The sequence below is a fragment of the Anas platyrhynchos genome, chromosome Z (genome assembly GCF_047663525.1).
Source record: "Anas platyrhynchos isolate ZD024472 breed Pekin duck chromosome Z, IASCAAS_PekinDuck_T2T, whole genome shotgun sequence".
Classification (NCBI taxonomy): Eukaryota; Metazoa; Chordata; class Aves; order Anseriformes; family Anatidae; genus Anas; species Anas platyrhynchos.
In genome coordinates this window covers 24126635-24138856 of record NC_092621.1, presented here as the reverse complement: position 1 = coordinate 24138856, position 12222 = coordinate 24126635, and the positions used below count along the sequence as shown (strand labels likewise).

Genomic DNA, 12222 nt, shown 5'->3' with positions numbered 1-12222 from the left:
TCATTAATGATTATTTTTGTCACTCTCAAGCTGGTTCTGTAAAAATCATACATATATAATTGACCAAATTCCTCTCTCATTTCCTCTCAGGCAACATCATTGAAGTCAAGTGAGAACAGAATACCTCTAAGTGTGAGTAAATGCTGTATTTCACTCAAAGGCTACATTGTGCTAAGAGCTTTTCTGCCCCATTATAGGTTGTAACAAATATTTTTGCTAGGAGAAATTACGAGCTCATTAAAAAAGGTATCAAAAAAACTCCGAAAAACCATCAAGAGAACATGCGACAGCTACAGCTGAAAAAAAACACAGGGCTTTTTTGGAAGAAAAAGTAATCCTTAGAGCTGCTATAAAATGGGAAGCATGCTGTACTCCTGTGCAGACTACTAATGGTTAAATTTTCTCAGTTGGACTCACATAAATCAGTGTAGCCCCACTGACTTTAATAGAGTTATGCTGAAATTGCACTGGTGTAGCAGCTCATTTTGGCCCTACAAACTTGGCATTTGTCATTGTAGATTTGATCCAAACCTCATGAAACCCCTTGGGAACCTTTGTATTTAGATAATGGGATTTGAATCGGACTGTATAAGTTTAACATGAATCATAATTAGCTCAATTTGGTATTTGTATGGCTCATAATATGCAAGAAAGCCACTTGAGCCAACTGGATCATTGGTCTAGTTGCTTAGGAATGCAAGTGAAACTATGAAGTCTTTCACTTAGTCCACCTAATTACAATCGGATGGTAACTACTTTAAGTAATTACCAGACCAGAGGCAGCTTGGAGCACTGACCTAACATGATGGGCTCTGTCTTCTGGTGCCAGATCTCCAGAGAAATTATTCTCCTCTTTTGCTTCTCTTAAGTACTGGCCATTCATAACACTCATCTTGTTGATGTTGTTAATTGCCTTTAATATTCTGTATGCTATGGGGATAGCATTATCTTGCCTACCACACTTACTTAGTTCATAATGCTGTGTGCTTGTAGTGGACAGAGGATTCAGAGGTCACAAAGCCCAGTTCTGACCTCATTTACATTGGAGTTGCACCAACAGAATTTGATGAACTGTAATGAATATGTTCTTGATTTATAACAGTGTGGGATAAATACAAGGTAGAGATCTGCTCTAGTTCTGTTGTCCTACTAGAATGACATTGCTCATTGATGATGGGCTATGTGTGTGTGTGTGACCGATTAATATATACATTTATATATAGTCTCATCATGATTTTTTAAAGCGGCTGATTATATTCAAATGGATAAATTATATTCTGAGTTTGTTAGTAGGTTTCTGGAGATGTTTTACTGGTGTCAATGGCAGTAAAAATCAACCTGTGTATTCCATGCCATGAAGTGAAACTACAGAGAACCAATACACATGTCCTTCCTCCAAAACCTTGCTGTAGAAAATGTCTGTCACCTTCTGTTCTTATGAGAGGAAAACAGCTAATTGCCAATTTATATAAAGAGAAGAAGACTTTCTCCTAGTCTTCATCTCAGAAACAAGCAGATGAAGGCAAAGGATGCTATTGTATCAATATCACATAAAGGGTAATGAAATTGGAAATAGATTCATGATTTATTGTCTCTCCAGCAGCACACTTAAGTATACGGGAAAATTGGCTTTCGGTATATCCAGTAGCTGCTTACATAGCATGACTAAAGAAAGACCCTGTGAATATGAAAGGTCCCAGATGAATGAGGCCTGAAATGGAAAACCTCTATTGCTATAGCAGACGGGGCGGTGTGGCTTTCATGTGCATTGTCAGTAATTTGCCAACATTTACATTTGATCTTTGGCTAGCAGAAACATTGATTTAGTGGGCTGTAAAGGCCCTTTTCCCCACCTGCTATCTAACCTGATAAAAATCATTATGCTGCAACAGTCCCTTTCTCTAGGTGTCAAGCAGGAAAGCCATTATCCAGGGAACACAGAGAAGCTGTGGTGTAAATCCCCTGCAAGGTTCCACATCGCTTCCTACGCCTGAGAAAATATACGGCACTTCTCCCAGCTGCCGGAGCAAGGTTTCAGGGTGCTCTAAATCGCTCTAGAAGCACAAGACTGTTGGCTAACAGAGGAGACAGCATGGTCATGTTAGGGAGAGGGCAGGCCCGCTTCTGTCCTCGCTGCAACACATCATCCTCCCTCTGCTGAGGTTGGTGCCCGGAACCTCTTAATGCCATTCGTTGCTGTTTGGGAATGCAGTCATCAAAAAAGACCTGCTTGCTGACTGAAACTTTGGGTGCTGAGGGTATTTTCTGGCTGTGAAGTCAAATATCTGGTCTCCAGAGTAGGAGGAAGGGCAGCAGAGGGAGAGGCAGAAGGACTGGGCCTGCAGTCATGGCCCTGTCCGGGGCAGCAGGCCCTGGTGTGGCAGGGTGCAGGACATCCACTGCTGGGTCTGAGCCTGACAGGTGAAGCTGGCTTAAAACCAGCTCCCCCCTCTCAACTAAATAACCTTGGATTTTGGTCATGCTTCTCCAGCCCTCTCTTTTTGTTAGAGGGACAGCAGTCAGCGCTGCAAGACCTTGCTGCCAGCGATTCAGAGCAGAAATGCAGCTGATGTCTGCCGAACAGCTGCACGAGACTGCTTTCAGCCCGATGTGAGACAGCACCGGCCTCTGTGAGCCGTGGTCTCTCTCTGCCTGCCCGGGTGATGGAGGAAAGAACAGGCTGTGGGGCACAGAGCCCCTCGTGAGCCCCAGCTTGCAGCCAGGTGTGTGCTGCGGTTTCTTTTCCATGTTAATATTCCTGGGGCAGGCCCTGGAACTGTATCTGTTTCTTAGATCTCTCCCGTTAATGAAATGGCCAAATACAATTGTCTGGCAATAGAATTGCACTTCAGCAATACAAACAAAAAGACCCTAATTTACATTTGTGCCAATACCATTAATGTAAATTGGTTATTAGCTATTTATGCTAAAAAGCTGTAATACAAAGCATAAAGGTAGTTTTATTAACTACATTTTGCCCTGTGAAATCTATGCTAGAAGGCATACTTTGCAATCAGTGATTTTCTTTTCTCAGGCAATATGGCATTTGCTCTACCTAATTAACATATTTATAAACAAGTTACTACCCCCTTTTCTGCACTTTGCATTTTATAACACATCACTGCTATGAAGTTAATAGGACAGCCGTGTGCAATGCTTTTGTAATTCAATTGCAATGTTGGATTGTTCTTTATTCTCATTCTCATGTATATGTAGGAAGGGGTAATTAAAGAAAAAATGGCATTTACAAACAATTATAATGCAGGAATAACAAGGAGGGAAATGGGTTTCAATCATTGCTTTTTAATAGAGGTGTAGGGAGGATTGGGGGTAGAAAGAAAACAGAGCTGCACCTGTCCTCTGTCCTTCTGTTTTTAGTCTCTTTGTGAGTCTGTGGGAAGATTTTTGGGGGTGCGTGGGCCAGATTGTCCCTTTTGCAGAGCTCTGATGCCCATGCTGAAGGAAGGGAGAGTTGGACTGGGACTGAGAGTTACCTTCAGGCAGCCTTCTTGGTTTCTAGCACAGCTATTTCAGGGCCGTCCAGCATCACCTGGTTCCCCTCTAGAGCCTCTCAGCTCGAATTAGGTGCCAGATCCCTGCCCCAGCAGCTAGCCACTCAGGTAGTGATGTGAGGGGACAGGGATAGGTGATGCTGGGGGACAGGAGAGAGGGGAGATGGGAAATCGCACACTCTTTGGAAAGAAGTCAAGAAGTCCCTAGATCCTTGATCACCATAACAGCTGATGACTGAAATCATTCTGGAGAATGCAGGAACAAAAGAGGTGAAGGACGTGTTTTTTTTTTTTTTTTTTTTTTTTTAACCCAGAAATGCACAAAGTTTTTAATTCAAATGAAACTGTAATATCCCTAATAGCAAATGAGAATTTGGAGGTCATTTATACTACTTCTTACTTCTGTAAGGAACACATTCTGAAGGATGGAAATAACTTTGGTTTAATGAATTCACATATTCCAGTGGAATTTCAATCTTTTGCTTCAGTATTAAAAGTTAACGTTAAATTATATTCTTAAATTATAGTGTCATCTAACCCAGTTATGTCTGATCTTTTACAGGCTGATGTTAGTTATTTTAAGGCAAATTAGCTAGTTTGGAAAAGACAGAGGTAAATATATTTTCTGTGCAAAGAGATTTATAAAGATGTGGCTAAATAATAGTTAGCAGCTAGCTTCTGTGCATAGAAACATTTTCAGCCCCGAGAACACTGAGTTTTCCATGCTACCAGATGCAAGAACACTTAGGATAATCTGAGCATAAATACTCCATGACAGAAAATAGTCCTGTGCTCCAGTTATTCTCACAAGAAAGAGCACCAGGCTATATTCTGTTGTGGGTCGACATGAGAGGTCATTTGCACTCAGTGTCCGTGCACTAGGTTGTTCTTAGAGGGTTGTTGTTGGTAGCCTTGAAGGGAGTGCCATGCTGGTTGGGAATCAAAACACGGGTGGCTCTGGCTGCAGGGCAGAGCATGAAAAACAAGTTAATAATTGACCTATGCGCCTTGTTTTCATTCTTAGGTCTACAGACATAGAACTGATAACATCTGTTTTTTTGTGCATTTTTTTTAACTTTTTACAATAAATAGAATATCTTTTACATCTCATGTGAAAAACAACAACAGAAATGGTGGGTCAAGAAATGGGTGATTTACTGTCTATTTTTTTCCTTTAAAGCAGGAGAGATCAGATACTGCTAGGGAGATCATGCAGCATTCAGAAAACTTTGTGAATCACCCGCGATAGGCTGCGGCTGCCATTCTTTGTATGACTTTCCAAGTTCATGAAAAGGTTACATGGCTACCAAGATGAAAAGCAGTCTCATCTGTTTTTTTCTACCACAGCCTTTTTCCATTACTAAAAATGAGGATTGTGATGAATCATGTCTTCAGCTGAACATCAAACACAAGTCTGTAGTCTTCAGTGAGCATTAAATATAGATGTGAATATAAATAGAGAAGAGGAGGTTATTATGTAGGAAGGAGGAGTATAATAGCAAGGCACAAGTTAGCTATTTAACATATGCTTTCTGCTCCCCTTGGTATCATACATGCTTTTATCTTGGGAGAAGAGGGCAATGGGTTAGCATGACCCTGTCTATAGACTCTCATCAGAAAATTGGTGATGAATAGTTACTATCGTCTTTGAAGCAACCACGATTCTGCTTCTATCTCTGCGAATATCTGAATGGGTATTTCACCCAGCTTTGTTTTCACATGGCTTCCTCCTGCAGTATTTTGTCCTGTTACCATCACTCATGGCACAGAGAAACCCCTGACTTTAAACCTGCCTCTTTCCTAAGGGAACTGGTTACAGAGTGTCTGCAGGCAAACCTGGTGTTCCTGCCAGGGCCGGACAGTTGCCTCTAAGAGCTGTCCCTCCTCAGGGCTCTGCTCCTTCCTCCCAGCTCTGTGCAAGCAGCTACAGACAGCGCTCTGCTCTTTGAGCATGTCCTGTCTAGCATTGTAGGCTTGTTTAGGTGCATCTCTTCAATATGCTACCATTACAGTCTTCAGTGCTGCAGTATTTCATTTGCCTGGCTGTGTCGTCTTTGGAGTCCAGTGCTCAGAGTACTTCAGTGCTCAGCTCATGTGCTGGTGCTAGATTTCAAGCCTACCACCACAAACAAATTCTGGGACTTCTGTCTTTGCATCTTCTGAATGTAAATGCTGAGGCCAAGCCTTGTCTGCCCCAGCTGTCTACCTTTTTGCACATCCTGGTGAAGGCAACAGGCTGTAAAGACTCTCTTGGAGTTTGGATTAAATCCATCATCACTCTCCATGTCCCTCATGGTTGTTATACAGTGAAGGATGCAGCACCTTCACTGTGTCTTCTCCCCTCCGTGCTGCCACAAGGACCTCCTTTGCTTCGGAGGACTCCAGGTGGGCAGGGCATTTTATACGTGGGAAGAATGCCGCAGGCTGAAAACGGGACAGGCTGCTGTTTGCCTAGTGGACAGGACCTGTGAAGTGTGTTAAATAAAGCAAATGAAGACTTGCATTTCCACCAGACTGAGGTCAAACGTATAACTTGCTAGCTTCCTGCTGGTGAGGGTGTGCTTGTCACCCATCCTCTCTGAGAGTCAGGTGGGTTTTATAGTGTTTAAAATCTGTAATGAATTGCTGTTATCAGACCAGTGATACATTTCAGTCACCCTTCTCTTCTTCCTCTACTGAAAAAATACTGAATGCCCTTGTTTATTAAATCGTCCTTGCTAGTCTGCTCACTTGACAGGTTACCCAATTTTTATTGTACTGAAATAATGGTACACTTGTCCCCTTGTGGGATGGTGTTGGGAGAGTCTTCCTTGTGACTTTGTGGAGTTGTGGAGTTCCTTTGATACCAAATTTTAAAGATCTGGTACATCTAGTTGTTCAAAATCAGAAACTTAACAGTAAGGTATAATATGTTAGCTCTCAAATTTGTAGCCTGCAGTGATTATAGGTACTATGTAACTAAGTTAAAGAAAATAAACTTTTTTTTTTTCTTTTTTTTTTAAATTTAACACTTAGGAATGAGAACCAAAAGTCATAATTTAGATACAACCCCTTTAATTAATTCCTCTAAAGATGAAAAAGGTTCTCTAAAAAGTCTATGAGGATATTGCTAGCAGAAAACAAGTCATATCTACTCTATGTACACATGTCTTCAGTGTATGTCTTCAATGAGCAGAAGAGCCCTTAATGATGGGGCTTAATTGTTACTCATCAACACCACTGCACCATCTGTCCTGAAGTGGTAATTTTCTGTGATAGCTATATAATACCACAGCATCAGGGCTCTTCAAATATCAGGATACTGAATTAATCATGAAAAAGGTTTTCATTAGCACTGGAAAAAAACTGTCAATTAAAAATACTTTCTTTAAAACATATCTGGTCAAAGATCATTTCAACCTTTCAAGGAAACTGAAATGCATGTGACAAATTCAGCAGGGCTGCTGTGCCCTGTGCTGGCTGTGGCCTCTCCAGGAATTTCTGCAGCACTGTCTCTGATCTGTCCCTGGAAATCACTTCTTGCTTTAAACTTTTCATTTACTCCCTTGTTTAAGTCTTGTGGTAGGAGACATTATTCCCTCCAGATTCCTTACTTAGCCCATTACATTGCTTATAGAGTCAAATCTTAATTTTGTATGGCCACAAAGTGAGTTCTGGTCATGTACTCTGCCAAAACTTGCCGCTTGATCTATGTTAATAATGACAGTCTTTGACCATTGTCTTCTCATGAAAAGTGATACTAGCAGGGATGTGAGATCTCTCCAGTAAGTCGGAGGGGAGTACAAAGTCCAGACCAAGCCCTCTGCCAGGTATCACCAATGCCAGTCAGAAGTGTGAAGCTTCTTGCACTGGGGGTCCAAGGTAGGTGGATGTGCAAGCCTGTGTGAACGCAGAAGAGCACAGAGGGAGAGACCCAGAGCAAAGGGAATAAGGAAAAGAAGAGCATTTCATCAAACAGCAAGAAGCTTGCTAGGAGGTAGAGGGACAGCACAGTCCTTCTGTGTGTGCAGCCATTTGAGATAGGCTGAAATCAAGCCCTAGCATTCTGGGAAAGTTATCTGGCTTCAGAAAGGAGTGTGTAACTATTAATGTTATGACACTAATATCTGTATGGTCTTGCTGCTTGAAACATGTAAAGACCTTCAAGTCTGGAAAGACCCTCAAGAGCCCACCAAGTTCATCTCCTTGCCCTGTGATGAGATGGGTTACATCTGTTACCATCCGTCAGGATGGGGCTCTCTGGTGCCTTTGCAGGTGAGCTGTTCCAGGGCTTTGCTATCCACACTCCTGGAGTGATATCCAGCCCACATCCAGCTAGCTTGCTGCACTACGCCCACTCTGTCTGGTCTGTTCTACTGTTGACATGGGGACAGCCAGTTTTTCTCCTCTTTGCTGTAATCTTTTATGTATTTGAAGTTGAATCCCCCACGGATACATTCTTGATCAGAGCTTTGGAGATAACATTGTGCACAAGTTGGTGCTTCAGGATGTTCAGAAAGGCAGTGGAAAGCAACAGCTGTCTAAACTCTTCCAGACACTGCTAGTAAACTTCCCACTCTCTGCCTTGAGCTGTCTGATGGCACATGCAGTGAAATGTCAAATACGGAAAGCCCCTTTGGCACAGAGCCCATCTTTTCCTTGGGTGGGTGAGAATGACCGACTGTGAATCTGTCTGGAATGCTGTAATGATGCTAAGTGTGGCTCTTCTCAGTGCCACTGCACAACCAGCAGTGCACGCGAGCCTCCGAATTTCCTCTTACCCAGTATCTGAACACACCACTGTTAATCATGACCAAAATGGCAATTTTTCTAATTATCACTCTTCGTTGGACTTCATTATTGAGGGTCCACTAGCAGCATTTTTGATCCTATTTTGCCCAGAAACTGCAATGCAGATTCTTCTCTTGTCTTGTCTTTTCCTGCACGTGGTATGGGGCATAACCGTGTGACCCACAGAAGAAATCAGCACTGTTACAAAGAGTGTGTTAAAAGCACTGTCAGCCCACCCTGGGAGCAGTTACAAGCACCAGGGTGAAGTCTGAGCATCTTCAGCACACGAAACTACCTTCTTAGAGTGATTCCTTATTTGAAGTCTTAATTTTTAAACTCTCTTTTGCTCTGTAGTTGAAATTGCTTACTTTAACAGCACGAGATAATTGCTTCTGCCTTATTCATGAGACTGGGAGATGAACCCAGGAATAACTCCATGCAGCATGGAATTGACTACCTGGTGGCAGACTCCATAACAACTTTTGTGTTATAGAGGAGGAAGGGCCTGGCATAAAAGGTGTGTCTGGCTGTGCCTAGTTCCTAACTTACGAAGTCACTGGGAGCACAGAGTGGCTTCATTCTTCTACTAGCACTCTTCAGTGTGCTTTCCCAGGAAAAGTCCAAGAAAAGTAAGCTTGAGCTCTTATGGCCTCTAATAACTATTCTGGAGTCTGCAGGTGACATCCAGGCACTGTAAGGGTCTGTGTAACTTTAGCAGGCTGAGGAATTTTGCTGGGAGGGTTTTCTAAGGCTTGTGTGTATCAACTTTGGAATAACGGAGCCTGTTTTTTTTTGGAGTGTGCCCTCATCATTCCTGCAAGCACAACAGTGCAGTCAGCATGCCATTCTTAGCACAGGCGTTGCACTTTCTCATGTTTTCTTATTTGGCACTGAGTTTATTTACAGGCAATTTTCTTTCTCTGAGTATCTCTTCTTTTTACCTTAAATCTCTCCTCATATCAATAGGAGTGACTTTTCTGCAGGAACAGAGAAGGAAAGTGTATGCACCTAGACTTTTATTTGACTGTTTGATGTTAATGAACCAATTAATTTTATACAAGATACTGGCACATCGACTGTTTCACTTTGCTGTGTAAACTGTGTAGCAACACTCAGTTGCTTTCTGCATCTTCCAACGAGGCCTAAAAATTATTAATCAAAACCCCATGAAACCCTGAAGTATTACATCCTTCAGTAGCAAAGTCTCTCACTAGCAAAAACCAAGAACAGTTCATCACATAAATCCACCCTTTCCTTCTCCCTCCCCTCCCAGCCTTTGTGTTATTACACTGTTTAAAATGAGATTTAAAGCCACACAAAACCAGGGCCTACAGAATTATAGTTTCAGTGACATTTGAAAATAGTGGGGTTTCACATATAACCTCATTTATTTCAGCAAGTAATGCTACACATAAGGGCTTAGCCTATAGAGTTTTCTCTTTAACACGCTCAGCTTCCAGTTGCTGGAATCAACTGGATCAGTGCATCAATCAACTGAATCAATTGCATCAGTGGTTGAGACTGGCTTAGAGTGGGAAATCCTTTTGGCATGAATATGTAACTGCCTCCTGGCCTGCAGGAGACCTTGTTCCCCACAACTCACTTAAAATACTTACCAAGGGGAATGATCCACATACGCATTGCACGTTGGAGTCCTGTTCCTGCAGTATCACCAGTGGAGGGGAGTCCTGGGGTGAGGGCACAACTCACCCCACTCTCATCTGGGTTATATAGGGTTTCCTGCCTCTGGGACACCCAGTGAGGGGTCTTCTCCCAGGCCGGTTTCCTCCTCTGCTGCTGGGAGCAGGGCTGCATGGGAGCATGGTGGCGTGTCACCTCCCTTTGATACACCTCCTGCTTCACCTGTGGCAGGTGCTGATACTACAATGTGGAGAATGTTAGAAAAAGTCAGTTCCACATAGACTGACAGTGCTGCATACAGGGGAACAAGCGATCTTCTTCCTCATTAGTGGCACTTTCTTGTTGCTGCTTCGTATCACCAGGAAATGTCTCTGGAGATGGGGCCTGGGGAAAAGAAGCAGATCATGCCTTGCTTTGAGAAATGGTGATGGGGCAAGAGAATACAGAAAACATGATCCTTTCCAGAGTCCCTGCCAATGTGCCTTGTGTCAGTCGGTAAGAGCACAAGTTGATTCATTACTGATGGAGGTCAGAAAGACGGAACAAGAATGGAAAAATGGGAATGGAAAGAAAAATACCTGGAGAGTACCCTCTTTCTGTCTCCTCTTTTATTCATACTAATACACGTTGACTGCTGTTGGAATTGTTGCTCTCTATAACTGATGCATATCAGTTCAACACTTTTGCCAACATTTCTCAGACTAGAGGTGAACACCCAAGGTTATGTGGAGCAGGGAAAAAGGGGGAAAAGTTATGTTGACCAGATGGCCTTGTTAGCAGAGAGCAGAGAGTTAGGAAGGCAGAGGACCAAGGACAATGCTGAAGGTGCTGGAATGAGCCACACCCAGGGCTGAGGTGTGAGTACAACTGGTGATAAGTCTTGATGGAGAATCTACACATATGCATGGCTACCAGTGGCCACTCAGCTGTAGCCATCGCTGCCTCTGTTCTTCTCTGGTGTTTTTTCAGCTGTGGTTGATTTTCTTTTGCTGGACCCAAGAGAATACTTCATTTTGCCTGGCTGATATCACTACTGGGATAGACTGTGAATATTTAAAGCACCACCCTGTACCACAAGGATCAGATTGTTCTTTATCTTGACTGCTGTTGTGCTCTTGATCTCATAATATCTATTCTTTATCAGTGGCAATGAAGAATGGGCCTGATGCCCAATTAGATGAAACTGACTCTATGTTGCCAGTCTGACTGCTAATATGATGCACCGAGGTGTCATTTTCATCTTTTGAAGTCTATTTCAGTTTTGCTAGAGATGTAATAGCAAGACCATCCCAACATGATGTCATTTCTAATGCTTGCCTTAAAAGGTCCAGTTGACTGAGGCTCTTGTAATAATTTGTTTTCATTTTGGTTTGAGCCACTTCACATATGTAGTCTTAAAGTCTGAATTCTAAGAAAATTAAAGAATATTTTAACATTTTGGTCTGGTGTTCAACTAGTCTGTAAAAGAGCCTCCAGTGGGAACTCCTCTGTCTGACCTCAGACTCACTTACAACCCAATTCAACTTGAAAAGGTTGTCAGGCTTTGTTAATTTGTCAGGGAGCTGCGATAAGATTTGTGTTTGTAATCACACTTGGGGAGCCATGGTAATCTATCCTGCAAGTGCTCAGGTGTGAGCTTAAATTTAGCCATTGTTTTCAGTGCAGCTACTTGTGTATTTAAAGTTCAGCAGGAGCTGATATGTTTTCTAGTTCTAAGTTCTAATTAGCTTCTGAATTCGGTACAGCTCAAGTAATTTCAGAAATAATATGCCAAAAGCAACTGTGTATATCATATTCTAAATGAGAATATACCTTTTGGTTTTCCTCTGTCTAGTGGGACCCTGTGATACAAAACAGTCACATCTGTCTATTTACTACCTTTCTCCCTGACATCTTAATGAGAATTAAGAGATGCATATTTTCTGTGCCAGCATCACCCTGGCATTTATTAACTGACTGGGCTAAAATCTAACCTTAGATAGAAATAATGAAAACATGAATCCAATGTGACTTCATATTCTCTATAGTTAATGGTCTCATTAGTGATGCCACTGTTTTAAATGATGGTAGAATAACTCAATATGCACATTAATGTAAGACATTGATAGATTATTAATTATCCAAATGCTGAACTAAATTAATCCCTTATATAATTCTAGGGAAGCCAAATCATGCCAGAAATAAAATTGATCCATGTTATTCTAAGTTTGATTGTTATGACTAAATTAATACTGAGTTACTATCTAAACATCTGATAAAAGCACAGACAGACTTTCTATAAAATCAGAAAACCATGAAA

At 42.0% G+C, this 12222-nt stretch overlaps 1 protein-coding gene across 1 annotated transcript in view; it reads left to right on the top strand.

Annotated features, from left to right (window-relative positions):
- Window positions 1–12222, top strand: part of LOC106017260 (uncharacterized protein K02A2.6) — a 69534-nt gene that overhangs the window by 22299 nt on the left and 35013 nt on the right. Inside the window, exon 3 of the transcript XR_011805880.1 lies at window positions 91–132. The gene's annotated coding sequence lies outside the window, so the exon portion shown is untranslated. The remainder of the gene's footprint in view (window positions 1–90; window positions 133–12222) is intronic.